The 24,819-nt window shown below is 42.6% G+C and overlaps 1 long non-coding RNA gene across 1 annotated transcript in view; it reads right to left on the bottom strand.

The window, feature by feature from the left end:
- LOC138745322 (uncharacterized) overlaps positions 1 to 23,965 on the bottom strand; it is a 29,047-nt gene extending 5,082 nt beyond the window's left edge. Inside the window, exons 1-2 of the long non-coding RNA XR_011346169.1 lie at positions 23,710 to 23,965; positions 22,906 to 23,004 (exon numbers count right to left, since the gene is read on the bottom strand). This is a non-coding gene — a long non-coding RNA (uncharacterized lncRNA). The remainder of the gene's footprint in view (positions 1 to 22,905; positions 23,005 to 23,709) is intronic.
- Between the last annotated feature and the right edge of the window lie 854 nt (positions 23,966 to 24,819).

Consider the following 24,819-nt stretch of genomic DNA (forward strand, 5'->3'; position numbering starts at 1 on the left):
ATACCTCTTCCCACTTTTTCTTTTGCAAGGACACCATTGATTTGATCACAACTCCTCTGCTTCATCTGTCCTGTGACAGATTATATATTTTACATTGTATATAGATATGTTTTTGAAAGAGATGGATTGTTGGAGTCGTGGAGGTCACAAAAAACACAAACACTTCACAAAACAGCTCTTATTTAAATTGCAAGAGCTTTGCTGAGAGTGAGTCATGCAGGCGCCAAGAGCCTTTGCAAAGACAAAACAAGGAGACTGCTTTGCTATAAATTCAAAATTAGGTGTAAATGGATGATTGTTTTTAAAGCAACAGATGAATGGACTCAGAAGTTTGGGTCAGGTGCAGTCATCTGGCTGGTTCCAGTTTGCTGTTCTAAGAAGGTCATGTGGTTTTGCAAGCAGAGAGGAGAGGCCAAATAGGCTTTTTTTCTGAAAGAGAGAGAGAGAGAGATGGCAAGTTGACATCTTGTTGAAACCCCATTTTGAAGACGGGTTGTGAGTTCTCAGTTCAGCCTGTTGAAAAACCTTGTTGCCCATACAAGAGGAGATGACTGGCTAGAAATGGTGTTTCACCTGAAATGAGGGAAAGAAAGGAACTCAATGGTGACCTGCAGAAGAGGTTATCATTTGGAAAACCCTGATGGGGCTAGTTTCTTTGGCAAGACCCCAAAGTGAACGATCAGAGGGAATCAGATTTTGTGTGTCCAATGAGCAAGAAATCCCTCTCTGAAATCAACAAGCGCCTTCCTGGAGGGTAAACATTTACTTTTAAGCACCAGAGCTTGGTAAAAATTCATAAATGTTAAATCTGTGCATAGTATAAGAATTGATAGACACCGGTGAACTGGGGAGTTGTGTCAAAGAACTTTATACATATTAAATACACCTGCGCTTAGAATTGGAAGGGGGCAATGTAAGGCTGTTAAGTTAATAGTGATAAGTTAAAGTTTGAATCTATTTTTTTGTTTAAAGAAATTTAAAAACAACGTTTGTTTAAATAACCATTTGTCTTGATAATTTACTATTGCTGCTAAGGTTTGGGGTCCTCAGGGACTGTAACAGTCCCAGGATGAGGTCTTCTACTCCAGGACACCCAAAATGACTTATTTCTTCAATAAATGCAGATCCCCCATACTGTCTTTGATAAAGCCTACACTCTTATCTCCAATTCTTTTTCTGCCCTTCCCCCACCTCCTCTCTGGCAGAACAAGAACAGAATCCCTCAGGTTTCTCACTTACCACCCATCAGCTGCCACATCTGACACATTATCCTTGAATACTTCCAACTTCAGCACCATCCTCTAACCTGTTACATCTAACCCGCTCCACTCATATCCTCTTTTCACAGGGGCATGTCTTTCTGTGACTCCCTCGACGGCACTTCCCTCTCCACCCATCACCACCTCATGTAGTCCCCATTGGAACTGCAGAAATTGCCAAACTTGTCCCTACATCTCCTGGCACCTCTATCCAAGGCTACAATCAGACCTTCCAGGTGAGGCAGTGTTTCACATGCACCCCATCCAATTTAATCTCCCACATTTGGTAGACTCAGTTGATCTCATTATCAGCAAGACCAATACAGACTGGGTGGCCATTTTGCTAAATACATGTGCTCTGTGGATCTAAACTTGAGCTTCCTGTGACCTACCATATCAATTCTCTAACCCTTCCAGCAACATGTCTATTGGCCCCATCCTTCGCCAGGTTGAGGGCACACAAACTGAAAGAAAACACGTTATATTCCTCCTGGGCAGCCTTAAACTCTATAGCATGAACACGAATGTTTCTAATTAAAGCAGCCACTCACCTCTGTCTGATTTCATTGTTTCATTCTATTGATCTACTGCCCATTTGAATATAATTAGTCCTTTAAGGTCGAAAAGTTGACAGTGCTGTTTTCCCCATATATCTTGCCATTGAACAACTGGCAAAATTAAGTGGCATTTGTTGCGAAATGAATGGTGTTATTGTTCAAAATCTGCCTGTGATCGAAAGTATTCTTGGACTGAATAGACATCTGGGCCAAGTGGCTATTTAAGGTCAATCTGTACATGATTGTACATCCTAAAGTACAATGACTACTTCTATCCACTAAAGATTGTTAAAGAGCAAGAATAGACAATACAATCACATAAAATTTCCATCCATACAGCACACGTATTAATACACAAAACAATCACACCTCCTTATTGGTCAGGAAGTGCCTACACTTCCCAAGGAGACTGAGGAGGTCAAGGCCAACAGCTCTATTCCTGAGATTTTACAGGAGTGCAGTTGAGTCTCCTGTCTGGCTGCATCATTCGATGGTCTAGTAGTTGGTAAGCATCAGACAGGAATGATGCAAAGAGTTGTGAGTATCACTGAGGTCTCCCTTTCTCCTGTAGGTGACATTTACTGGGAGTGTTGTTCAAATAGGGCTCAAGGAATTGTAAAAAGACCATTTCCATCCAATGCACACTACTTCGATAGAGCTACTAAAGCAACACACACACACACACACACACACACACACACACACACACACACACACACACACACACACACACACACCAGGTTAGTCAACACAAGACTGCTTTATTCAGACTTTACAGACTTATTTTATTTACAGCGTGTCCCGGGCTCCATGGGATATCATTATGTGTTTGCTGCCAATCCACGGGACCGCAGGTTTATATTAAACCCTGTGAGTGTCCCGAGCCTTCTGTCAGGAGAGTCCACAGATCAACGTGTTGTTCCTCGGCACACAGCACCACGCGAGTATGGTCAATTAAATGGACACCTGTTTGTCTTATGATTTCACGTGCCCGCCAAAGAACCATGCCCACTCAGCCCATTACACAGCTGCTACCCGACCCCCCCCCGAACCGTCACCAGAAACTAAAGCACCAGCTGCATGCACCTTAGGTGGATGCCCTCGCCATCTGCACAGGGGGCACTGAATGGATGAAGTGGGATCCACATGGGCAGGCTTGAGTCTGTCCACATGAAACAGCTACAATGTCCCCCAATGTCCAAAGCATACACAACCCCATCCTTCTTCACCACACAACAATGGCCCTCATACGGTCGTAACGGCACTCGTGGAACCTGTCTGCACACAAAAACAAAATCAGTGTCCAGGAGTGATGGGGGCACATTCTTTTTAGAGGTTCCATGCCAGTGGGTATGAAAAGGTGATCGCGACACCACGTTGAAGCTGCTGAAGAACGTTCAGATCAGAGTTGGTTGTGAAATGAATGTCCCAAGAAACTGTAAGGACCATACCATAAACCAACTCTTCAGACAATGCAGACATGTCTTCCTTTGGAGCCGGGTGCACTCCCAATAGAACCCAGGGCAACTCTTCGACCTAATTGAGACCGGAGAATCGGGCCTTCAGTTGCCGGTGGAAACGTTCCACAAGGCCGTTGGACTGTGGGTGAATTGTGTTCCACGGACTGAAGTAATTGTGGGTCGGGAAACCAAACCTAGCCATCCAATTGATGATGAATGTTCTGGCCCTTGTCTCAGTGTCACTGGATGGCAATGGGATGGCCTCTGGCCAGCGCGTGAAACGTTCTATGACTGTTAGAATCTATCTCATGTTTTGAGATACTGGCAATGGTCCGAGCAGGTTCACTTGCACGTGTTACAACAACCTGTGTACCGCCATGAAAGGTTGAAGAGGTGCCTTAGTGTGGCACTGAATTTTGGCAGTCTGGCAGGAGGAACATGTGCAGACACATTGCGCAATGCCTTTTTTCAGACCATGCCATACATATTTATTTGACGTGAGCTTGACAGATGTTCTGATGGACGGATGAGACAAGCTGTGTATCTGGTCAAAAAGGCATTGCCTCCAAGATGGCGGAATCACTGGTCTAGTGTAGCCCAAAGACATGTCACAAAGTAAGGTTGGCAGCCCAGTTGTGCTGCCACCTGCTGTATGTCCAGGTTAGTCATGGCCGTACTGTATGCCTGAACATCGGGGTCCATTGCCTGGACACTGGCTAATTCCGGAATATCAATGTCACCCTGAATATGATATAGTCAGTCTGATCAGCATATTCGTGACGCCATTGTTTTTACCAGAAATATAGTGCACATCCATGGTAAATTCTGAATTGTATGACAGTGACCCTGCTGTCTTGCCGACCATGGATCCGTTATTTTGATGAAGGCAAAAACGAGTGGCTGGTGGTCTGTGAACACAGTGAAATACTGACCCTCCAAAACAAATCGGAAGTGCCGTGTCGCTTGATACAATGCACTGTATTTCATCTCCAATGGCTATAGATGTCAGCTAAAGAATGCGAGGGGTTGGCAATGGCCATCAACGTACTGCTCAACAACCACACCCAGGGCCGTACTCGAGGCATCAGAACTAAATGTCAAGGAAGTGTCGGGGTTAGGATGGGGGAGCATTGCTGCATTGACTAAAGCATCTTGAGCATCACAAATTCAACCTCTGTTGTCCAGGGAACGTCCCTGTGCTTTGTGGTGAGGATCGGAAACCGTGGACAAAGAATGTCAGCAGCTGTTGGAATGAACCGGTGATGGAAGTTTTTCCTGCCCAAGAATTTCTGCAGGCCCTGATCCGTGGTAGGTGTTGGAAAAGCAGGGACTGCCTTTACCTTGCTGGATAAGGGAAAGACACCATTGGCTGTGATCTTGTGTCCCAGGAAGCTGATGGTGGATTTGCCAAATTGACATTTGCTAGGGTTGATGGGAAGACCAAATTCCCCCAGCCCTTGGAACAGGCGGAGTAAATGCAGTTGGTGATATCCTGACTGGCTATGAGGACATTATCCAAGTAGATGTAAGGGAACTCTAAATCTCTGCCCAAAGTGCCTATCAGCTGCTGGCAGGTTTGAACGGCATTCTTCAACCCAAGTGGCATCCTATGAAATTCAAAAAGCCTGCGCAGTTTATCAGATGGAAGAGAACGAGTCCTGGTGTAAGTCGGCAGGCCTGAAGTGTCTCTGTAATGGGATACACCCTGGGCCATTTAGGAGGGATTGGAATTTGGTGAGAGAGTACAGGGAAATTCATTGAGGAGAGCAGCATGTGCATCTTTGTGCAGGGTCTGGACCCCGAGATGGGAAACACTCCCTTTGCTGCAGACCAGTGGGTATGTTTGAAAAGTGGTACATGAACCAATTTCCTCCACCTCACATCTACTAGAAAGTCACGGGACCTTAAAAAATCTGCACCCATAATGGGCTGTGTAATGGAAGCCAATACACAATTCCAATGGAATGTCACACCTCCTATCCAAATCGTGACTCGTCGTGTGCCAAAGCAGGCAATTTTCATCCCATTTGCTGTTTGAAGAGCCAGGTGTTGTTATTTATGTGGTTTTTTATTTCAAAATAGGTTGGGTGGGAGCTAACGGACCTCAGCACTCGTGTCTACACGAAACTTGTGCTTACCAGTGTCGTCTTGAAGACACAATGGGCCCGTACTTGTGCCAGATGCCGAGGCCATTAATGGTAGCCGGGTTTTTCATTTCCTACCTTTTTTCTGTAATAGGTACATGCAGGACACATTTATGGGCTTTTATCCCCATTGGCGATGGTAAAAACAGCATTCTCGCCACCCATCAGTGTGTTCATCCTTCTTTGACTGAACTGTAGATACAGGAGGCTCATAGGAAATGGGATATAGATCTGCTGCAAAAACAGTCTGGACGTGAGCAGACTCTTGCATTGGAGTATAATGGAGCCTATCAGCCTCCCGCGCTACATGGAAATCCATGTTAATGATTGGTATTGCGACACGACCTGGGAGTTTGGACAGGAATTGAGTCTCAAAAAGTATACAATGAGAATGACCATCTGCTAATGCAACCATCTCATTCATTAGGTCGGATAGATTCCTCTCACCCGAGCCCTCCATATTTAAAAGCCGCAAGCTGCGCTCATGTCTAATCAATTCCAGTGTGTCCAGGAGAAATTGGCTAAACCTGGTGTACTGGTTTTCCACCAGGGGATTGGCAACAAATTCTCTTACTTGAGATCCTGTAGCAGCGTCTAATGCACCTACTATGTACCAGAATGTCATGTCCTCTGCCATTATGCCACAACACAAAACTAGGTTTCAGCCTGATTAAGTTATACGCAAGGTTGATGGGTCCAGAAAGGAGGCAAGTGAAGTCCTAACATCGATTGGGAAACAGAGTCAGTGAGAGGTCAGGATGGCTTAGAGTTTAGATAACGTGTTCAGGACTGCATTTTGCAGCAGCATGTGGAGATGTCCACGAGATGGGGTCAGTGTTCGATCTGTGGGAAGAGAATGAAATGGGGCAGGTGGCGGAGGTGAGCGTTAGGGAGAACTTCAGATCCAGTGATCATGGGTCCTTTAGATTTAGCTTAATTATGGAAGGGGATAGGTCGGGTTCAAAGTTGAAGATCTTCGAGTGGGGGTAGGCCAGATTTGAAGAAATGAGAAGAGATTTGCAGAGAGTTGTGTGGGCTGATCTTTTAGTCGAAAATGATCTAGAAGAAAATTGGAGGGTATTTAAAAGTGAGATTTTGAGAGTAAGGGATCTTCATGTTCCAGATCGGCCGAAAGGCAAGACTCCAAGGAAGCCGTGGTTTTCTAGAAAAATTAGGAACGGTTCAGGATAAGAGGGAGGCCCATGCTAAATATAAGAAACAAAAGATTGATCCTTACTTAGATTGCAGAAAGAACTTCAAAAGGAAAATTAGAAAGGCAAAAAGATGGTATAAGGTGTCAATAGCTAATAAGGTGAACGTGAATCATGAGGGTTTTTACAGATACATGAACAGTAAAAGGAGGTTGAAGGATAGAGTAGGTCCACTGGAAAATGATAACGGTGGGCGATGTGTATGTCAAGAGCTGTATGAGATGGGGAAGATATTGAACAATTTTTTTTCTCTTCTCTATTCACGAGGGAAAGGAACACTGGACTATGTGAGATAAATGAGATGAATGCTTTAGTTATGGAAAGGATAAGGATTATTAAAGAGAGGGTTTTGGATCTTCCAGGGTCAATGGAGGTGGATAAGTCTCCTGGTCCTAATGGTACTTTTCTCAGGACGTTAAAGGAGGTCAGGGAGCAAACAGCCGGGGCTCTGATGGTGATTTTACAAAGATCACTGGAAGTGGGTGTGGTGTTGCGGGATTGGAGGGTTGCAAATGTAGTTCCGCTGTTTTAAAAAGAGCTCAAGGTGTAGGCCAAATAATTATCGGCCAATAAGTTTGAGTTTGGTGGTGGCAAAAGTTATGGAGGGTATTCTTCGAGATAGTATGTAAAAATATCTGGATAGGCAGGGAGGGATCAGGGGCACCCAGCATGGGTTTGTGAAGGGAAAATCATGTTCGATGAATCTTGTTGAATTTTTTGATGAGAAAAGTAGATCAGGTGATGAGATCTATTTGAATTTTAGTAAGGCTTTTGATAATGTTCCGCATGTAAAGTTAGTTAGGAAGGTTCAGTCACTAGGGATTAATAGATAGTGAGATGGGTTCAGAGGTGGCTGTGAAACAGACAGCAGAAAGTCATGGTGGACAACTGTCTGTCAGGATGGAAGCCTGTGACGAGCAGTGTGCCTCAGGGATCGGTGCTGAGTCCCCTGTTGTTTATCATTTATATTCATGATTTGGATGTGGGGGTGGTTAATTGGGTGAGAAAATATGCAGAAGATACGAAAATAGTGAGGAAGGTTTTCTTGGTTTGTTTGGAATAGTAGACTGAAAGATGCCAGATGGATTTTAATGTTGACAAATACAGTTAAGGGGAATGAAGAGGAACAGGGGGATCTTGGAGTTATGGTACATGGTTCACTGAGGTTGGATTCCCATGTAGACAGGGCATGCTGGCCTTCATAAATCCTAGCATAGTCTAGAGTATAGCTGTTTAAGGCATTGGTGAGGCCAAGTTTGGAGAATTGTGTTCAGTTCTGATCTCCATTTATTGGAAGGATATAGATAAGGTGGAAAGGGTGCAGAGAAGATTTACAAAAATGTTGCCTGACTAACAACATCAAGAGCACAGAGAAGGATTAAGGAGATTGCGACTTTATTCATTAGAATGTAGATGGTTGAAGGGGGTTATGATAGAGGTATTTAAAATTTTGAAGGGAATAGATAGACTAGATATGAGTAGAGTCTTTCCCCTGAGGGCAGGGGAGGTTGGAACAAGAGGGCATGAGTTAAGGGTAAGGGGTAAAGCTTTAGGAGAAATGTTGGAGGATGCTTCTTCACTCAGAGAGTGGTGGCAGAATGGAATGATCTTCCAGAAGAGATAATTGCAGCAGTGTCCATTCTGTGACTTAAGAGAAGGTTGGATGTGTACATGTATATGAAGGGGTTGGAGGGATATGGGCAGAGTGTGGGAGGGGGAAACTAGTGGAGTTTTTCATGTGAACTGGCACGGACTCGAAGGGCCGATATGGCCTGCTACCGTGCTGTAAACTGTCATATGGGTATAGTGTGCCGGGCTCCACGGGACAAGGTGGGACATCATTAAGAGTTTGCTGCCAGCAGGTTTAAATTAAGCCATGTGAGTATCCCGCGCTTTCTGGCCCATGTATCAAGGACTTCTCCGAGAGGCGGAGTCTCAAGAAAACAACCTCTATCCTCAGGGACCCTCACCACCCAGACCAGGCCTTCTTCACACTGTGATCACCAGGAAAACAGGTCCAGGAGCCTGAAGATGAACACCCAAAGGTACAAACATAGCTTCTCCCCCACTGCCATCAGATTTCCGAATGGACAAGGAAACACAGTCACTCTCACTTACTCTTCATTTTGCACAAATGAATTTCTTTTTTTAAAATGTAATTTAGAACAATATTTGCACCTGTTTTGTTGCCACAATATGACAAATTTTGAGACATGTTCATCAAAAAAAATTTAATTCTGAACACTGTGCATACATCAGAAAACAATCATAGCTCCAAAATCAATTTGAAAAGATTAATGAACAATTTCCATGCCCCCTCCACTTTTACATCTATTTTTCTAAATTCACTCCATGATTGAGACATCTCAACTTAACCCAACCCACATTTCTTCTCCCATTCAAAGCACTCAGTAATACACCAAGAAAGTAAAATAAAATCTCAATGCTGGAAATACTCAGCAGGTCATCTACTGGAAAAATAATCGGAATTAAAACATTCAGGTCGATAACCTTTCACTGGGATTCTGAAAGATATTCAAACAAACTTGATTCTCTTTGCTGAGAAAAAGAAGAGGAGAAATAACAAACTGAATACGTGGGATGAAAAGCCCGAGCAGCAGAAATGGCAGTGGTGCTGGATGAGTGGAGTCGACTCGTTGATCAGCACATCTGTCTGGATGGAGGGGGAAAGGATAAACAAGACAAACATGATGCCGTCACTGTGAGGTACAATACGACAGCTGCAGAGAATCTGAAATGAAGGAACGGTGAAAATATTTGTTTTTGGATCAATGTGACAAAATTTGACCTGACAAAAGAAAACAAAATTGCTTTGTTCTGCCAGAACGCTCTAGATCAAGGGGCACAATAAAATAGTCCAGAAGCCAACATTATGAAATTGAACAGCCAAGTTATGGAAATCGGCAGCAAGAGATAAAACACAGTTGCATAATTCCATGAAAGTGGTGTCACAGGATGACAGGGATCTAAAGCCAGCTTTTGTCATCTTGGCCTTCATTAATTAACAAAAAGAAAATAGGAGTTGGGAAGTTATGGTGAGGTTGTATAAGATGATGGTGAGGTCAAATTTGGAGTATTGTGTGCAGTTCTGGTCACCTAGCTACAGGAAGGGTATTAGTAAGATTGAAAGAGTGCAGAGAAGATTTACTTAGACACTGCCAGGTCTTCAGGAGTTGAGCTGAGGGAAAGGTTGAACAGTTTGGGACTTTATTAATTGGAATGTCGAAAAAGAGTAAGAGATTGCTTAAAATGGCACATGAATGAGAAAAAAGGCTGAGAAAGTTTGCTGTCGACCCAATTGTGTCGGAAAAATTTTCCTTGAGAAAAATTGTCATTGGCCCATTTCCTCTGGAGTTATGAAACCACGCACAGAACAAGTCAATGATGTACGATTAAAACAGTGGTTTTCAAACTTTTTCTTTCCAATCATATACCACATTAAGTAATCCCTTACTAACAGAGCACTTCTGGCACAGGGATTAGGTGGAATATGATCCAGGGGGTGGGGGTGGGGGTGTGGAGGAGGAGTTTGAAAATCACTACTTGAGATGAAAAGGTTTCTCCATCTCCATTTTGAGCAGATATCCTTTTATTCTGAGGTTGTGCCCACTGGTCCTAAACTCTCCCACTACTGGCAAAATTCTTTCTATCCAGCCCTTTCACAATTCGTCGGATTTCAATGAGGTCCTGCCTCATTCTTCTAAACTCGGGCGAGTCCAGGCCCAGAACCATCAAATGCTCCTCAAACATTATTCTTCTCATCCCCAGAATCATTCTTGTAAACCACCTCTGGGCCATCACATCCTCTCTTAGAAATGGGGCCTAAAATTGCTCACAACACTTACGAGATCAGGACAACCAGAAGGTGGTCACGTGAGGGAAGACAGCTGCAGGACTGCCTAGAGTCCGTGGATTGGATGGTGTTCAAGGAGTCAACTGAGAGGGGGGAGGGAGTGTGGTTGTGGCAAGATGGCGTAGGAAAAAGACATGAGAAGACATCTTTCCCTGACTGAACTGTTCAATACTCGAACTGTAGTGACTTCTTTGACTTTATCAATGTTTTGAACAGTAATTTACTACAGTAGGATTCTGGAAATGAAGAAAGGGAAAAAACAGTGTTGGGCACGACCAGGTGGCCCAATAATCACAGAGACAAAGGCCCAATAATCACAGAGACAAAGACTGAGGGGAACGATAGGCTTTATTAAACACAACAGTGCAGGCACCTGGGTCCAAGTGAGGGAAGTGAAGGGATGGAAGATGTGGGTCGACCTTCATGGCCTGGGTCACAGGGGAGGAGTCCAGGAGAGGATGACATCAGGGGGTGGGGGTGGATCAGCCCATGCCTGTACTGGTCAGTACATACAACACCATATCAAAACAAGCAACTTAGAAAAAACCTAGTTTTTCAACCTGTGAAAAGTGCAGAAGAAGCAAGGCCAACCTCCCAGAAGGGACCTCGGGATCAGTTAGACATGGATCCGAAGCCTCAACATGTAAGTCAGGACCAGCTGGAATAAACGTCTGCATTCTCTGCACATCCGGAGATGCAAGATAGCGCCAAGATCTTTGGCTGGGCCAGGAGGAGTGCAAGCATGGAATTCGACACCAGCCGGGCTTGACGAAGGAGAGTGTGGGGGGGGGGGTGAGTGCCCGAATGCAAGCACGTTTCTGGGAAGGGGTCTGCCTGTATGCAGCGGCACATCTGGAGATGCTCTCACTTGCAGGAAATTCTGGATCCGATCCACAGTCCGACTGCCAGGTATGAGGTGGAAGGGAAGAGGTGGAGGAGGACAACTCAGAGGTTCAAGAAGAAGAAGAGCAAGAATGACTACTTGCTGCAGTTGGACTCAATGAAGGGAGGCCTAAGGCTTGAAGAACATCTCCTTCTCCAATGAAAGCTGTTGTTTCACCACAGACACCTTCCCCAGACTTCAAGGCCCCTGTAACAGGGATGGAAGTCAACCTCATGCCTATAGAACTGATCCAACCAAATGAAAAGATGATGTCTTCTGTGAACTAAGGTTTTGAAACTTTAAATGATCAATTTGCTGTTATGGAGGAAATAAATGGCTGGTATGTGTGAAGAAATTACATTTATTCAAGTTGATATTAATAAGAGCTTAACAGCAGTAGACACTGGACAAGTTCAATTTAAGAGAATAGAAGTTTTTATTGACTGTGAGGACCATTATGCGGAGAGAATGGATCATATTGAGGATTTATTTCCAGGCTGGGATGTCCAGAAGAGAGATTTGTTATAAACATTGATTCGTTGGAAAATCAAAGTTGTCGTAATAACATTAAGAGAGTTGGTCTGCCGGAAGATATTGAAGGTTCAGATCTTGTAAAATTATTTTTGGAAAAGGATTCCAGAGATATTGGGAGTTGAATTTTTTTAGATCGGGCTCAGAGGCCTTTAAGGAGAAAACCTTTTCCAGGTTAAATATCAAGAGCGGTTCTTTTAAGATGTTTGCAATATCAGGATAGAGAAATGAATTTGCGGCTTGTGGTTCAGAAAGCTCGCCTTGATCAAAGCCCTACGATGTATCAAGGAAATAGAGTTTTATTTTATGCTGATTTAAGTCAGGAGATTATTAAGTGATGGAAAGAGTTTAATCTGGTCAAAGCAGAGCTGTGGAAGAAAGGGTATAAGTTTACTTTCGGTATCCATCGGTATTTAAGGTGATTTATGGGCCAGATCAGTCTCAATGTTTTGAGAGTCCTTATGGTGCATTAACTTTTGTGAATTCCTTCCCTGATTTGAAGGAATCGATGGGGAAAATGCCTGAGGTTAAGATTGGGAAGGGAACGGGGAAAAGAATTGGAATCAGAATCGGTGAGTGATGTTTGAAAGATACATTGAATGTAAGAGGAATCTTAAGAGAGGAATTAGGAAAGCTAAAAGAAGGTACGAGAAAACTATGGCAAGCAGGGTGAAAACTAATCCAAAAGAGTTCTACAAATATGTTAATGGTAAGAGGAAAGCTAGAGACAAAATTGGTCCCTTAGAAAATCAGAGTGGAAAACTGTGTGTGGAACCTAGAGAAATGGGGGAGATATTGAACAGTTTCTTTTCTTCGGTATTCACTAAGGAGAAGGATATTGGGAGATGTGGGATAAAAAAAGCAAATTGGGTAAATATGGGGAATATAGAGATTACAAAAGGTGTAGTTTTAAGGCTTTTGAAGAATATAAAGGTGGATAAGTCTCCGGGACCAGATGGGATCTTCCCCAGGACATTGAGAGAAGTGAAGGAGGAAATAGCAGAGGCTCTGGCGGTAATTTTTCAAATGTCATTAGATATGGCGATAGTGCCGGAGGATTGGCGCATTGTGCATGTGGTTCCGTTATTTAAAAAGGGTTCAAGGAGGAAGCCTGGCAACTATCGGCCTGTAAGTTTGACGTCTGTGGTAGGTAAATTAATGGAGAAAATTCTTAGAGATAATACTTATAAACATCTGGATAGACAGGGTCTGATCAGGAGCACTCAACATGGATTTGTGGGAGGAAGGTCATGTTTGACCAATCTGATTGAATTTTTTGAAGAGGTGACTAGGAATGTGGATGAGGGTAGCGCAGTGGATGTTGTCTATATGGACTTCAGTAAGGCCTTCGATAAGGTACCACATGGAAGGTTAGTTAGGAAGGTGCAGTCTTTAGGTATAAATTTTGAGATAGTCAAATGGATTGAACATTGGCTGAAAGGGAGAGGCCAGAGAGTGGTAGTGGATAATTGTCTGTCAGGTTGGAGGCCGGTGACCAGTGGTGTGCCTCAAGGATCTGTATTGGGCCCATTGTTGTTCGTTATATACATTAATGATATAGATGATGGGGTGGTGAATTGGATTAGTAAATATGCAGACGATACTAAGATAGGTGGAATAGTGGATAATGAAGAAGGTTTTCAAGGAGTGCAGAGGGATTTGGGCTGCTTAGAAAAGTGGGCTGAAAAATGGCAGATGGAATTTAATCCTGATAAGTGTGAGGTGCTTCATTTTGGTAAGAAGAATCAGAATAGGACATATGTGGTAAATGGGAGAGCATTGAGGAATACAGAAGAGCAGAAAGATTTAGGAGTGACAGTACATCGTTCCCTGAAGGTAGAAACTCACGTGAATAGGGTGGTGAAGAAGGCTTTTAGTATGCTGGCCTTTATCAATCATTGCATGGAATATAGGAGTTGGGAGGTGATGTTGAGATTGTATAAGACGTTGGTGCGGCCTAATTTGGAGTTCTGTGTGCAGTTCTGGTCGCCTAATTATAGGAAGGATATAAACAGAGTGGAGAGAGTGCAGAGAAGGTTTACCACAATGTTGCCTGGGTTTAAGCATCTGGAGTATGGGGAGAGATTGGGTCTTTATTCTTTGGAGCATAGAAGGTTGAGAGGGGATTTGATAGAAGTATTTAAGATTATGAAAGGGATAGACAGAATGGATGTGGATAGACTATTTCCGTTAAGAGGAGGAAAGATTAAAACAAGAGGACATGAGTTAAGAATTAAGGGACAGAGGTTTAGAGGTAACATGAGGGGGAACTTCTTTACTCAGAGAGTGGTAGCTGTGTGGAATGATCTTCCGGGAGAAATAGTGGCGGCGGAGTCAATTGTATTATTTAAGAAAAGGTTGGACAGGTATATGGATGAGAGGAAGATGGAGGGTTATGGGCATTGTGCAGGGAGGTGGGATTAGAAAGGGGTGTTTGGTTCGGTGCGGACTAGAAGGGCCTAATGGCCTGTTTCCATGCTGTAATTGTTATGTTATGTTATGTTGAAGATGAAGCTCAAGCTCAATGTGGGTGTTATCACTGGGATGACTGATGGGTTTTAATGTTCGGTTGGGGGCTGATGGTCATCTCTGCTACTTCTAAAGTCATCTGCCACTTGTGGAATTAACTGCACCTGGTTCACAGAGGGGGGGTCTGACTCTTGAACTCTTATGTTTTTATAGTGTTTTCTTATTGTTTCAAAATTGGGGGGGGGGTGTTGGTATTTTTTTATATATATAGTTGTAATTGCTGTTAGAAGTGTCAGTCTCAGGAGGAAATTAAGTTATGGCTCATTTAAATTTTGTGATCTTTAATGTTAAATGACTTAATAATCCGATTGAAAGGAAGGAAATATTAAAGAAAATGAAGGTTGATCTTGCTTTTTTGCAACAAACTCATTTGTCTGAGAAAGAACATATGAAATTGAAAAGAGATTGGGTCGGACATGTTTTTCATCTCCATTTAATTCGAAAGCTCGAGGTGTTGATACTTTGGTTCATAAGAAGATACCGTTTCAGTTGGAATCATTCTCTGCCACATCATTTTCTCGAAGACAATCAAGATAACTGACCTGTTCATGGAGCACTGTGCCTGGACTCAGATTCACAAACTCATCTGGCAAGGTCAGCATACACCCATAGACAAGCTCTACCACTAAACATCCATGATCTGCCCTAACAGCAGTAGGCACGCAAAGGAGAACCATGGCCAAACGTTCGCTCCATGGAGATGCATCACCACCTGCTTTCGATTGTCAATGGAAACGCTCAAAGAAGCTGTTCGCCTGAAATGCTCAGCAGTAATTCAGGTTGTGCCAAGAGGATCAGTGAAAGCTCGGACCAATACCAACTCGAACTGTGACCCTCAATCTGTTGTAATAGTGCCCAGAACACCAAAAGATGGAATCCACAAAAGCACAGGCATTTGTCTCTGCAGAGATGCCAATGTTAGGAATTTCATCCTGCCACCTGGTAGTCCAGTCCTCACACGTGAGCAGATTTGTACATTGCCGAGATGGCGGAAGTGGACCTTGCAAGCCACAAGGTGCACGTGCTGGAAATGGGAATCCAAAACAACAAAATCCCTCAGCTTGAATTTCATGTGCCTGGAGACTTTAGGGTGTTGACCCAGCAAGCGAGTCCTTGCCGATAATCCAACATTCTGTTTAACATAAAGCCAGGTAAAATGTTCCTTAACCAGTTTGATTGATGTTCTTCTACCAGGAAGAGATAGATTGTGAAGAGAAAATCTCCTGCCTCATAGCCACCACACAAACGGCCGAGTCCTTCCTGTTGGGGGAAAAACATCACAGACCAACTTTTCACCCGATTCATCCAGCGTCACATCTTGAAGATGGAGACCAGAGTTGATCTGGTTTCACCGGATGAAATCAGGATCAATGTGCCGTGCATGAGCCATGGCACTGAAATCGATGGCAGTAGTTGTATGTAATGTCGTGCCTGAATAGAGCACCAGCCACAGCATTCACTTTTCATCAGATATGCTGTGTGTCTGATGAAAACTGTAGGATGAAGTCCGAGTGCTGAATCTCTCTGGGCAAGTAGAGATGTGTGCTTCTACTTGCAGTATGCAGAAGAGGCTGGTGGTCTGTACAAATGGTCAAAGAATGACCTTCCAATAAAAAGCTGAAATATCGAATTGGAAATTGGGATTCATGAGAGAATGACAAAGAAATTTATTTCAAAATTGTATCTTCTATTTCAAGAGGAATCTCCAAACCCAGACTTGAATAAATCAAAAGAAAGATGGGAATTGGATTTGGGAACTGAAATTGACCCTTTTTGCTTGTCTGACATTTGTTGGGACAGTAATTAATGTTTTCGATAGATTAGTTAATTACAAATTTATTCATCAATTATATTTAATGCAACATCAATTAATTTATTCCTAATTTTTCAAATTAATGTTTTAGATGTGGCACAGAAATTGGTACATTTATACATTGTCTCTGGAGATGTCTCAAGGTGACATCATTTTGGAAAGATGTGGCCAAGTTTCTGGAACAAATTATAATAATGTTTATCATTAACACCTGAGCTTTTACTTTTGGGAAATGTATATGATTTGGAAGCTGAATTCAAGTTCTTAAAAAAAAAACATTAATTATTTTTATAAATTGCATTGGAAATGGCCTGGAGAAGTATAACAATTCCATGGAAATCTGAATCCCATCTTAAAATTGATCATGGGGAAATGCAAAATTGTATTCCCTTAGCAAAGGTGACTAATAATATTAGAACTGGGTATGTTACATAATTCAAAATATGGAAACCATATTTAAAAATAGGTTTATATATCTAATGTATTCACTTCTCCACCCCACCACCACTTTTCATTAATCTTAATGGTTGAACCTTATCATGTTGGTCTAATTCTAATATTTTATTAATATCCTGCCTTTCCTTTTGGGAAGGAATAGTTATCACAGGAGCTTCGCACCTAGATCTGCATTTTTTTCTTTTATACTTTTATCTCTTCTCACTTTTATGTGCAGTACAAAATTTATTTTTTATTCTATTTTGATAATTGTAAGTATCATTTGGATATGATTCTATTATTATATTGAACTGCATACAAACTATAAATATTTTTTTAAATGCTGAAATGTTTCACTGCCAGATAGATAGCTAAGAGTTCTTGCCCAATTGTACGATACTTTGCCTGAGCTGGTGACCGCTTGGCTGAAAAAAAAATGCCAGAGGTTCTAATTGCCCACAGACTCGTTGTTCGAACACTGCTCCCCACAGCACTGACAGATGCATCTGTGATAAGAGAGCAAGGTCTTGCGCATTTGATGTACAACCTTAGTGACATTTGTAAGAACAGTGTTCACATCATGGAAAGCATAAACAGCATGGTCTCCCAAAGATAATGTCTTTTTGAAGCATACATCAGAGCCTTTGAGTCATTCAGCAGTAGGTGCTGTGGCATTCACATAGACCCTGCCTTTATACCATGGCTTATTGCATGTCTGCACACCATTACGATGGGGTCACGAGGCGAGGAAAACACTTGAGCAAGGCTTGGAAAGGGCAGGAGCCAGGTTGAAGGCTTGTCAAACAGCAGATGGCATTGGAAGGACAACAAATGCAGCTCACTTGCATTCAAGAGCTGCAGTCCACACAACAGCATTTTTTTTCCAAATACATCACTGAAAAATGTGACAAGAAATCCACTCCCAAAAAGGAATTTGCCACATTTACAACTGAAAATCCGCCCAAAACGATTGTGAAGCTGAAATGAAATGCGAGTGACCTCTGGCCATGTTTGAATAAGAGAATCATTTGTCACTGAAAGAACACATGACATATTAGAAAGTCTATATTCCTCATGGGTTGGAGGGACAGGCACCACTCCAAAGTGACAGATAGTTTTGGAGTTTTACATAGAGATGTCAAACTAATAACCTACTCTAACAACTGCCAAGAATTATTCCATTTTTCTCAGTTGCCTTCAATAAACTCTCTCAAATGAGAACAAGATCTCAAGGCAAAGGACAGAACCAGGCCACAAGTCCCATCGAGTCTGCTCCATAAACCGACACGAAACCACTCTGCACTCCTTCCAATTTCTGGACTTTTCCCATATCCCTTAATGCCCTTACCAACGAGATACTTGTCTATTTCTTGTTTTAAATATGCCCAGTGATCTGGCTTCCACTGCTGTATGAGGCAGCGGTTCCTCAGATCCATGACCCTCTGGCTAAAGAAGTTCTTCCTAATCTCTGTTTTATATAGATAACCTCTAATTTTCTTGTCCTCGATTCACCCAACAAGGGAACCATCTTACCCGCATCCACCCTATCTAAACCTTTCAATGAGATAACTTCTTTAATTTCCTGTACTCCACTGAATTCTTCACTACCAATTTCACCTGGTCATTAACTTTTAGGTTTCCTTGCACAAGGACACCCAGGTCTCTTTGCACATCCAAGGTCTGAATTTTCATCCCATCCAAATAGTATGCTTCCTGTTTATTTCCACTGCCAAAATGTACAACTGTACATTTCTCGGTGTTAAATCTCATCTGCCATCATTTTGCCCAGTTTCCTAATCTGTTTATATCTTTCTGCAACTTTACGGTTTCTACACTTCCTACTCTGTCCCCTATCTTGGTGACCTCCACAAATTTGGCCACAAAACCATTTAAACCACAATTCAAATCATTAATTTCTTTTTACTTGGAATATATCTATCCTGCATTCATTTTATTACTGTCACATGCCATTCCAGAATCGATCATTACTGAACCTGAACATATTTATTGTGATGAACATCTTCCAATAAATGTTCTGGGTTTAATATTTTTAAATCTTGTTGTGGTTCCTCTTCATCACCTCTTTGCAAGTTGAATTCACAAAATTTTCCAAATATTTTTTCAGCAATAATTCTGTGGTACAGAGGATTACTCATCTTTCCTAAAGGTTAAAAGTTGCATTTTGATTTTCTTGTCTCAACTGAACATTGTACAAGGTGAAGGCTGATTAAAGTGGATTCAGTAACGATGGCCTTCAAATTTTGCATTATTGCTATGGCTACACAGCTTGAATGATAAACTGGTGTTTCTACAGGGAATTAACTCATGGAAATGTTCTAAATACATTCACTGGAGATAGACCTCTGTGAAAAGTTTACTGCCCATTGGCAACAATCCTTGAAAAGAGATGAATCATCACCCAACAGAGCAGCCCAGGAATAGGCCATTTGGTGAACAATGTCTGTGGTGACCATGATACTCATTAAATTAATCCCATCTGTCAGCACATGGTCCAAACACATCACCCATTCCCTCTTGTTCATGTGCCCAACCAAATGCCTCTTAAATCGTGGCGATTTCACCACTATCCTGGCAGCGTGGGCCAGACCCCCAGCACACTGTGCAAAAACCTGCCTCGCTTCTCTCCTTTTCCCCTCTCATGTTCAATATAAGCATCGTAGTATTTTTACATTTCCTACAGGGGGGGGGGGGGGAAGAAGACATCGACCTTCTCCAGGACTATAATAATTAGATAAATTTCAACCAGGTCATCTCTCAGCTTCCAAAGCTCCAGAGAAAACTATCCACATTGCCACTTTCAAGGAGCTCGCGCTTGCACCCCAAGATCCCTCATTGCAACACTACTATAAGTCCTCTCAAAGTGCAAGACACTTGTCCAGATTAAACTCCATCTGCCATTTCTCTGCCCACATTAATAAGTCATCTGGTTTGGAAGGGATAATATGAGGGGAACTGGGTGGATCAACAGGTCAGAGAGAAAAACATGGGGGGGGGGGTGGGTGGGCAGATTACATGAACTTGGAAAATTCCATATTCATACCATCGATTCACAAATGCAATAAGAGATGGTTCCTCTGTATTTGACCTCACCCAGACAATGGAGGAGGCAGAAGACAAAGGTCAGTATGGGAATGGAATGGAACTTAATACAGCTTGTGACCATGAGCCAAGATGGCCATTGTGATCAAAGTGGAGGTGCTCAGCCAATCTATCATTTACTCTGCATTGGGTTTCCTGCCACAGAGGGCACGGACATGGTTGGAGTAGGTTGCTTCGAAACTTTACCCTGCATGAGAATCCCTGGATGGTGTTAACTGATGTAGATTGCAGGAGAAAATGCCCGAGGATGGGGAGGAATTAGGAGTCTGTAATTATTTGAAAGATCTTACTGCAAGATTCATCACCAACGAGGAGGAAAGCAGCTTCAGTCTATTCTCCCTCTCAGAAAGATTTATGTAATAAACAAAACAATCTTTCAGTACAGCCAGAGGCAAAAGGGCTTTTAATTTAGTCTTACAATCAACAGACTTTGAAGTTAACCAGTGTAAATGACTCAAAATTCAATTCGAGATTCACTTCTGGTGGAAATATAAGAGCCAGTGGCTTGCTTAATCAGATTAGTCTTATTCTGAGTTTCCATTTCTACTTTCACACCATCAAATGCAAGCCTCAGTTGTTGATCCCCAACTATTTTCTATCCTTACCCACTTTGCAACTACACCTACCTGAAATTGGGACAAACAACAGCTAATTTTTCCACGTATAAATCATATACAAAATAATTTACAAACATTTTCACATCACTGTAGCCACTGATTGATAAGTTGTGCCCATCAGAAAATTGCACCAACCACTACAGGGTGCTATTTACCTTGGTGTTACTGACTCTTTTCCAGTGTTACTTGCAGACATAATGACATATTCAACATGCACAATATTTCTTTTCTTACTGACCAGAACTATAAAGCATTGTGTAAAAAAGAGAAAAGCTCAAGTCAACCAGGATATACAAACTCCAGACTGCAATGTTTTCTGTGCACATTTGCTACATTATTGAAGTCTCACAGAGCTTACAACAGATATTCAAAGTCAAGCAATAACAGAAATAACAGAATATTACAGCACGGTACAAGCCCTTTGGCCCACGATGTGTTGATCTTGATATTTCTAATAAAAAAATAATACCCTGTAGCAGCTACTGCGGTAGATGCTATTCAATAAAGGCAAACACACACAAAGGTAGTCAACTCAAGACTGGTTTATTGCAGACATACACAGACCTTTTATTCCCTGCCTGTCAATGAGAATATTAGTGAAAACATTCTGGTCCACAAGATCAGCTGGTTAACGCTACGAGCCAATAGCGCCCCATGCCTTTCAGCAGGGGCTTCATCTTATCCACTCACTGTACTTTGGTGCCCAGCGCTGTTAGCCCGTGATGTGTCAGGTAAGTCTGGGACCTGATGGTGGTGGTTCGTAATACCGTGCTATGCGTCCGCTACAACCCTGTTTTTCTTTCCCTGTATGCCTGTCTCAGAGTCTCTTAAATGCTCCTTTCGTGATATTGTAATAGATAAATATATTTGGAGAATTTGGTAATATTTGGAATTTTGGTAAGATTTCGAGTAGGTTGCATACACATACACACATACATTTTAAAACATCTTATTTGAAAGACTGAAGAAATATTGAAGATCTCTGGAGAATGTTATTCACATTCACAAGTAGCTGTTAATCAAACTGATGTCATAAAATGAATGACCATTGTTTGGAAATGGAGCCACGATGACTACAAGTACATTTCTGCAGGGTGCTTACAGGAAAGTTCTTCCTAGGTTTTGTTTATCTAACAATAGCTTGAGCAGAAGAAAGAACTCCTGTTGTTTCAAATAAGAGAAATAGAACTCTGTAGTAGCTTTGAGAAAGAAGTTACCATCTGGAAAACCCTCACGGGGCAAGGTTCATCAGTGAGACATTGAGGTGACTAATGGTGGTTCTTCAGTTGTGGAAATCCTGGAACAACAAATCTCTCTCTAAAAACCCTACAAGAACTATCCTGAGCAGTAAACATTTACCTTTCGAGCACCAAAACCTTGTGAAATTTAGACACATTCAATTCTGTGCACAGCAGAAGAATTACCTGCACCAGAAAACTTGGAAGAAGGAGAAGTGAGATTGAACTGTGAACCAAAGAACTTTTCTTAAATTTATACACATTACAAACATGTTCGCTTAGAATTAGAAAGGGGTTAATTTGGGTTAGTTAAGAATAGAGTTAAGTTAAATTTTCATTCTATTTTCAGGTTTAAATTTGATTAAAATAAATTTGGTTTTAAAAACCACTTGTCTTGCTGAATGTCTCTTGCTGCTGGGTTTTGGGATCCTTTGGGCTCATAACAATATCTGCTTGGATAATGACATTGGGCCTGTTTAAAGTAGGAAATGGCTTCTACCAGCAGGAGTTTCTATTTGTGGAAAATATTGATAGGTGGCTGGCCACATACGTTTCCTAAAAATGAATACCCTCTCTCTCCCTAAACCACATTCAGCCCAGTGACATCTTTCTGCATTGTCTTCCTGGGACCACCAAGGACCTGATCCATTTCCCATCTCTCCTTGCAATGCCAATATGGCAGTTGCCATTAAGAACTGACGAATCACTTTTTAATTAAGCAAGCAAGATGAAAATCATCCTGACATACTGCTTAAAAAAGAGTCAACAAACCTTCCTAATTATATTACTTCATTTTTATTTCGATTCCCATGGGGCATTAGTAAAAAAATTATGAGTAAAATCATGATCCCTGTTGATGAAAACCCATAACATTCAATGTTACACATATAATCTAGGAAGAATTCTGTAATAAAGGTGAATGAAACATTGAAAGAATTTCCCCCTTTAAAACATTGAGATTGTAGCGTACCAAGTGAGGAAAAAAAGCCAAATCACATCAACACTTGGAGAGTCCAAGATGGCACGGACTCCCCTTCACTACCAAGAAGGAGCCCACGCCTAGCACCAGGTATGGGCTTAGGAGCCCTACACTTCTGCGTAGCTGCCAGCCGGCCAGAGAGTGATGCAACAATGTCACTGCTGGAAGTCAGGGGTACATCACCAGAAGTAGTCGGGCAAGCGAGCAGAGGTGGGGAATTTAAAACAGTAAAGCCAGTCTTTGTTTTACACTCACCTTGGGTGTCTCTTTATTTGGTAGCGCTGCTGCAGCGGACGCTGCAAATCGATAACTTCTTACTTGCTGCAACCAAACAGGTCTGCAAGATACACCAACCTAAGCAGAAAACATGACCAGAAATCCCAAAGATCATAAATTCAAAAGGATTGGTGAAATCTTTACTCTGTATTGTTAACACCAAAGTCCCTATATTTTTCAAGGCATTCAGACAAGTAACTGTGAATCATTACATTTTAGACAAATGGTACGTCAGGATCAGAAGGATTGGAGCATTATTGTTCAAGTGACACAACTTTAAAAAATAACATCTAACTTGATGAAGAATGTGATGCTACAACAGGAAAAACGGATGGAATCAGACACATTCTATGAGCATTGGGAAGCAAAGAAAAATGGATTGGTTTTCCATCCCTTCCTTAGCGACCCAATGACCCCGACAGGTCCTCCTCGACTTGCGACCGTAATGGAGTCAGATCCCACAATGGACGCAAGTCGGAGTTTTGCCCCCGTGCGAGGACACCTGAAGTCTTAGAGCCTATTTTTAAAATCAAATGATTTGACAAACGCGAACAGAGACACAGGGCACGTAAAACCGAAAATGTGCGGATTGACTCAGCGCCTCGGGGTCCTTCGGCTGGGGGCAGCCATCTTAATATCTGTGCGCATGCGCCAGTCGTCAGTTGGGTTCGCTTTGTTGCCCTTTCGGCACATCCAAATCAGTCGCACATGCGCGAACTCACCACGCATGCGCCAACCAGACTTGCCAAGCTCCTGCCCCCGCCCCCTCCCTCTGCAAGTTACCTCGCGGCCTCCGGCCTCGCCCTGTCGGCGCCATCAGGCCTCGCACCGACTCCTCGGCTCCACTCAAACACCTCGCCGGTACCGGCCACTCCTGGGTGGGGCCCAGTGGGCTGCTGGTCGCCCGTTTTCCCTGGACCGCGCGGCTGACGATAATCCCGGCGCCGTCGCCAACTTCTTCTCTTTAGCGCCCGCGGCGACGCGATGGATCCCGAGCAGACGACGACGACGCCAACGTCCCGCCTCCCCACTGCACGAGCCAATCAGCCCGCGAACCTGCCCATCAATCCAACCCGACTTCAGCGTCCAATCAAATAGCAGCCCCTCCGAATCATCCCATTGGATGGCGCATCTGAAGCAAGCGAACACACAGGTGCATCTGAGCGAGCGAACACTCAGGTGCACCCAATCAGCTTTGCAAGACAGAAGACAGGCAGTCGAAGGAGCAGGAGCCCCTTCGGCCCTTCCATTTCCAACTACCCCAACAACAATCAAATCCTTAGATTTCATAAGATCACTTTGTCCTGGCTCCAGGATTCCTCTGATCTGAAGAAATACAAGGGAGACTATTTATTCTCAATCTTTCCTTCAAATTTATTACCGCTTCCAATTTAATGTCTGTTACTTTTTTCAAACTATCTGCATCTCAGTTCGATGGATCTGATCCCTCTATGAATTTGTATGACAGTAAACTCATCCCATGGATCCCAATTTTAAATGAACCTTCAACAGGGTAGAGAATTCCAAGGATATTACATTTTCATTGAAGACATTAAAGTCCAAGCAGCTGATCGGTTATTGGGAAATTGTGACACTTGGTGTTCGGCTCCTTTGCATGATCCTCTCTCGATCCGTGCTGCTGTGTCCCCTCATAATGTTGTAATGCCATCTTCCTTTTTTCCAATGAGAAAGAGATCCATATTCAAACTTTCCTTCTATCACCCGGTTAAAACATCCCAGAAACAAATCTGATAATATTTGTGCACTTCTCATTCTTCAGATAAGGAAACTGGACACATGATTCCCGATGTAAGATGAGCAAGACCATTCGATGTGAAATTGGAGTGTGCGCGCTACTGTGAAGGGTGGAAAGAAGGACACACTCTCAAGAAA

This window comes from Narcine bancroftii, chromosome 11 (genome assembly GCF_036971445.1).
Source record: "Narcine bancroftii isolate sNarBan1 chromosome 11, sNarBan1.hap1, whole genome shotgun sequence".
Classification (NCBI taxonomy): domain Eukaryota; kingdom Metazoa; phylum Chordata; class Chondrichthyes; order Torpediniformes; family Narcinidae; genus Narcine; species Narcine bancroftii.